The 6,411-nt window shown below is 34.5% G+C and overlaps 1 long non-coding RNA gene across 1 annotated transcript; it reads right to left on the bottom strand.

Annotated features, from left to right (window-relative positions):
- Positions 1–870: 870 nt before the first annotated feature.
- LOC122136255 lies at positions 871–6,027 on the bottom strand. The gene is made up of 3 exons (XR_006154045.1): positions 5,795–6,027; positions 2,001–2,057; positions 871–1,870 (listed from the first exon to the last, which is right to left on the bottom strand). It is a non-coding gene; the product is annotated as an uncharacterized LOC122136255 (long non-coding RNA).
- Positions 6,028–6,411: the final 384 nt, after the last annotated feature.

Genomic DNA, 6,411 nt, shown 5'->3' on the forward strand with positions numbered 1-6,411 from the left:
TATGTGGCAACTAGCTTGTTCTGAGTGGTTGTTAAATGGATGCTTTCTGGTCTGACTGAATAAATCCTGTAAGTATATATGATGAGATTTATTCACCCATTTTGTCATAATATAATTCATACAACAATAATAATATATTAAATCGAATTTGTAATAAAATCACGATTTGAGCGTGCGCAATTTCTAAATCGATTTATAGCACGATTTTCCGTGGCCCCGACCTCCCGCAGTATGCTATCCGATCCAATCAGAATGCAGTGCACCTAAGTGGAGCGCGAGAACAGAACAGACTGGGCATATGCCTAACTCCAGGTTCACACACTCTGTCTGTGATGCGTATTTTTTTGGAGCATAGAGAGAGTTGTGAGAGCACAAGACACCGTTTGAGCGAAGGGAAACACGTTTTAAGTGCAGGCACTCTCTCCGGGTGAGAGCAGCATGTATCTGAGCACGCACGTCTGGTTTTGTGATAGAGCAAAGGAAATCTACGTGCGAGCAGAGATATTTGCACTCACGCAATATTTGAATGTGCTTTCGCGTTACAATAACGCGCTCTCACTGCTGCTTCTGCACCGCATACACATACTGTATACGCATTGCAGACGGAGTACGTGTGAACCTGTATAATGTATAACAAATCTATTTCAACACCTGAGCCACCGATACAGTGAGCTCTATGACCAATGCATGGCAAGAAAGAAAAAAAAATCCCTGGACATAGGTTTTATTTTATTTATTTATTTTTTGCCATATGTCTAAACATTTTGTTTGACATCTTTACTTAGTGATTATTTTGACTTACAACTTTTTGATAAAGCTCTTATTGGTTTTCTTTTGGAAATATGTTTCAAATTTATACTGAATGCATTTATGACTGTAAAGCATGTCTGTGTGTGTCAAAATCGTGATTAAAATCGAAATCACACAATTTATCAAAAAATCGCGATAGGTTTTTTTTTGTCCATATCGCACAGCCCTACTATGTGATCCTTACTCACGGCAAAGTAATCAAGGCCAGAACCATCAACATCATCAGATTCTAGGTTGATGCCACCTAGTGAACAGTAGGTTGTTACAATGGCTTTTACGCTTTTGGGCGTTAAGCTTTTCTCTGTGATTATAAAATAAACACAGGGATTCAGGGTTTCTAGGTGTCATCAACCTTGAAATAACTTGGAACTCTCCAGTTGACTTGACATCTCATAGAAAACTCTGATCTCTATTCCTTAGTTAGATCTGACAATTGATGCTTCTATGTGTGACCTATTAACCAATGATACACTGTAGCTATGCAATGACTATCTAAAAGGAATATGTAGCTACGTAAAACCTAATAATAAAGGAAGGAAAAAAGTTAATACAAAAATAAATTCAGGATTAAATTATCATTGAAAACGAGTTCTGTTTTGTCAAGTCATTTATTCCTTTAATTTCCTATTACATTTATTTGTTTATTGTTTATTTATTCATAATTTCTGCAGATTTGGTCCTCCATCTACACTGGGTGTAGTGTCTCTATATCACAGACATTTTGTATAAAATTATATAAAAAAAAAAAAAACTTTAAATTCAAATCAATTCATTCTAATTAGCAATATTCCCTGTCAGTTCTTTTTCCTTTCAAAGTTTTTCTGAATAGATCAGAAGTCTTGCAATGCATTTTTTTGCTTTAAACACACTCCTTTGTTTCAGACAAAGTCCCTGATATTTTGATTTTGATCATTCGTCCATGCAGAATTTTTTTCACCACATTTTTGCAAGAATGGCACTCCTTTAGAGAGGCAAGATGCCCCTGATTATATGAGTTTTAAAGTGCCTGAAAACTGCTTCCACTTCTTGCTTTGCCCATGGCTTTTTTACATAGTTTGGCCTGAAATACAAATAAGATCAAAATATGTAGGTAATTATTTCTCCACCTCAAATTAGTTGCATTGTGATATTACTGTTTTGCTTAAATTTAAACCATTTATTCTAAATGATCGTACAAATTTAGCTTATACCTTTGTTTGCAGTGATTACAGTATGGTTAACTGCATCATTTGTTTCCATAGATTTATCTGTAAATAAGAATTTGGAGAATTCGTCACTAAATGAACAAAACATGGAAGATGAACATTGAAAGCTACATGATGCTTAACAAAACATTTTTAAAATGTTCTCAAACTGCAATTAGTTAACGTTACTTTCTCCGAACTGTACTTAACCAATGTTGTTTTCCCCACATTTAGTGAGCTTTGATGACAACTAATGTACATTCTAAAACAAAACATAAAAGACTGCTAATGATATTATTCTTGCTAAACATCCATAATGTTACTAGATTATAAATTAACTTTTCCGTCACTTGAAATTACTGAAATACTAACTTAGCTGTGTTCATAGACTTATCAACTGATGGCTGTGTTTCCCGAGAAGGCCGCCAATTGAACGGACTCAATACTAACTGCAGTGTGATCGTTCATAAACGACTACAAAATCACAATCCAGTCAGTGACAGATGGATGAAGGTCAACAGAAGTACATTTTTATCTCCTCTATAATTATAAAGTAATTTTTCACATAAGTGATTATATTAATATATAGTAAATGGCTTATATTTTGTTCCTTACTTTGTTCCTTACCCAGATGTCAAAATTATATACAAAGTAATTGTTTGTGTTATTAATTATGAATAATATATAGTAAATGGCTTATATTTTGTTCTTATACAAATGTTTGTGTTCTTTATGAATAATACTCATAAAGAACACAAACATTTGTATAATTTTGGCATCTGGGTAAGGAACAAAGTCACTAAATATTTAATCAACACAAAATTTCTTCACAATATTGTCGATGTACATAAAATTAATAAAAAAAACTAAATTCAAGCGCTAACATAACTATTTTACAGGAGGGTTGGGCAATCTCCGTTTCCTCTCAGCCAAACAAACACATAGACACATATCTATGTCACTAGCTTTTTGAAAAAATATAAGCCATTTATATTAATATAATCACTTATGTGAGAAATTATTTTATAATTATAGAGGAGATAAAATTTACTTCCGTTGACCTTCGTCCATCTGTCACTGACTGGACAGAAGACTTTATAATGACCGCGAAATGCATTTTCCCCGCAAAAAAAAAAAAAAAAAAAAAAAAAGTTTCCAATGTGTGGTGATCTGCAGTGGTGTATAAAGTACCTGAAAGCCATACTCAAGTAAAAGTACAGATATCTTACCAGAAAATGACTTTGGTAAAAGTTGAATTCACCATTTAGAATATTACTTGAGTAAAAAGTCTTAAAGTATGCAATATTTATTGTACTTAAGTACATTTAAGATTAAAAAAAACTTTTTGTACTTAAATATTGAAAGTACAAGTAAATGCAAAATGAAAAAGCAAATACATGTACTTCTCAATAAATTACAATGTCGTGGAAAAGTTCATTTCAGTAATTCAACTAAAATTGTGAAACTTGTGTATTAAATAAATTCAATGCACAGACAGACTGAAGTAGTTTAAGTCTTTGGCACTTTTAATTGTGATGATTTTGGCTCACATTTAACAAAAACCTACAAATTCATTATCTCAACAATTAGAATACTTCATAAGACCAATAAAAAAAAAAAAAAAAAAAACATTTTTAGTGAATTGTTGGCCTTCTGTCCTTTTGCTTTAATTACTGCCTCAATTTGGCGTGGCATGGAGGTGATCAGTTTGTGGCACTGCTGAGGTGGTCTGGAAGCCCAGGTTTCTTTGACAGTGGCCTTCAGCTCATCTGTATTTTTTGGTCTCTTGTTTCTCATTTTCTCTTGACAATACTCCATAGATTCTCTCTGGGGTTCAGGTCTGGTGAGTTGGCTGGCCAGTCAAGGTCACCAACACCATGGTCATTTAACCAACTTTTGGTGCTTCTGGCAGTGTGGGCATGTGCCAAATCCTGCTGGAAAATGAAATCAGCATCTTCAAAAAGCTGGTCAGCAGAAGGAAGCACGAAGTGCTCCAAAAATTTCTTGGTAAACAGGTGCAGTGACTTTGGTTTTCAAAAAACACAATGGACCAACACCAGCAGATGACATTGCACCCCAAATCATCACAGACTGTGGAAACTTAACACTGGACTTCAAGCAACTTGGGCTATGAGCTTCTCCACCCTTCCTCCAGACTCTAGGACCTTGGTTTCCAAATGAAATACAAAACTTGCTCTCATCTGAAAAGAGGACTTTGGACCACTGGGCAACAGTCCAGTTCTTCTTCTCCTTAGCCCAGGTAAGACGCCTCTGACATTGTCTGTGGTTCAGGAGTGGCTTAACAAGAGGAATACAACAACTGTAGCCTAATTCCTTACATGTCTGTGTGTGGTGGCTCTTGATGCCTTAATCCCAGCCTCAGTCCATTCCTTGTGAAGTTCACTCAAATTCTTGAATCGATTTTGCTTGACAATACTCATAAGGATTCTCTCGGTTGGTTGTGCATCTTTTTCTTCCACACTTCTTCCTTTCCCTCAACTTTCTGTTAACATGCTTGGATACAGCTCTCTGTGAACAGCCAGCTTCTTTGGCAATGAATGTTTGTGGCTTACCCTCCTTGTGAAGGGTGTCAATGATTGTCTTCTGGACAACTGTCAGATCAGCAGTCTTCCCCATGATTGTGTAGCCTAGTGAACCAAACTGAGAAACCACTTTGAATGCTCAGGAAACCTTTGCAGGTGTTTTTGAGTTGATTAGCTGATTGGCATGTCACCATATTCTAATTTGTTGAGATAGTGAATTGGTGGGTTTTTGTTAAATGTGAGCCAAAATCATCACAATAAAAAGAACCAAATACTTAAACTGCTTCAGTCTGTGTGCAATGAATTTATTTAATACACAAGTTTCACAATCTGAGTTGAATTACTGAAATAAATTATCTTTTCCCACGACATTCTAATTTATTGAGAAGCACCTGTAAATATATGTATATATTCATACACAGCTTGAGTAGCAAGATTTTGTTCAGTTTTAACTCTTTTTATTCATTTTGTATTTTTGGATAAGCAGAAGAAGCACTTCATCTGTACTTGGTGTCTTTCCAACATAAGAAAACATTTCTGGAATCTGCATCTGAAAAAGCATTTAGGTGTATAGTTTATGTAGCCTATCTCAGAGGGGAAATGGATTCATTTAACCTGCAGTTACAGATGGATAAATAATGTTTTGTTTTTAACATAAAACGTTGAATACTGATATTGGAAACAATTTAAAAACGTGAACAAAATAGTCGAAATGTGAAATTAAAACCGCCAATAGGTGGCAACATGTGATTGTTAATGCGTGAGTCATTGAAGTTCAACCGATTCATTCAAACGGATGATTCATTCAGAAACAAAGCATTTGACCATGTTAATGAGTGAATCACTGAATTATTTATTCAACCGATTCCTTCAAAAAGCTGATTCATTCAGTAAACATGAGCCATTGCTCAGAGACGCAAAGCAGTGTTGTGATCTTTGTTTGGAACCATTTTCATTGGCAAAATTGAGCAAAAACAAGCATTATGTCTAAAATGTAAGTCACTTATTGCTTTACTGAACTTGTATAAAATGATTATTAAATGTGTTCATGCTGATATTTGCAGAAAAATGGTACTCTTTGTGTGATATAGATTACATTAACTACATTCAATTATATAAACAGAAAAGCATACAGGAGCATTTTGCCGTTTACAATTTAGAATGCCTGGAATTTTGAGTTTTAATAGACTAATAAAACTCTGTGTCATTCGATATACTTGATAATGTCAGATCGCACGTCATTACAACAACACTTACCATATTATCTCAGATGATGCTGTATCAATCGCACACACCTGACTCGACTTGAGTGGGAAAATAATCATCCGCGGTTGTGCGCGACGCGCACTTGTTTCCACGTGAGCAAAGGTTTTTTTAGGGTTTGCTTGCAGACGCCAGACCACTGATTCGTCAAACCTGCTTTCCTGTCGTCCGTTTTCTTTTTTGTAGTAAGTAACGAATATGTTTCGAGAAAATGTATCGGAGTAAAAGTATACATTTTAATTAGGAAATGTAGAGTACAAGTAAAAGTTGGCTTAGATATAAAAAAATCAAGTAAAGTACATATACTCCCAAAAAACAAAAGTACTGTAACAAAGTATTTTCACTTCGTAACAATACACCACTGGTGATCTATTTATTTCTCTCACAAAAATGTTTATTACAGTAACTTGTCTTGAGAAAGCCAACATATTTGTTTTACTATTTTTATTTTTAGTATTATTATTATTATAAATGAAAACAACCCCATTTTAGATGAAAGTCTCTGACAAACGGCGTTCATGTCTGTATTTAGTACTGTTAAACATGTCTTCCCATACCATGATTGATCTGACACACAAACTTACTAATTATTATTAAATATTAGTCATCAT

Source organism: Cyprinus carpio, chromosome B2 (genome assembly GCF_018340385.1).
Source record: "Cyprinus carpio isolate SPL01 chromosome B2, ASM1834038v1, whole genome shotgun sequence".
Classification (NCBI taxonomy): Eukaryota; Metazoa; Chordata; class Actinopteri; order Cypriniformes; family Cyprinidae; genus Cyprinus; species Cyprinus carpio.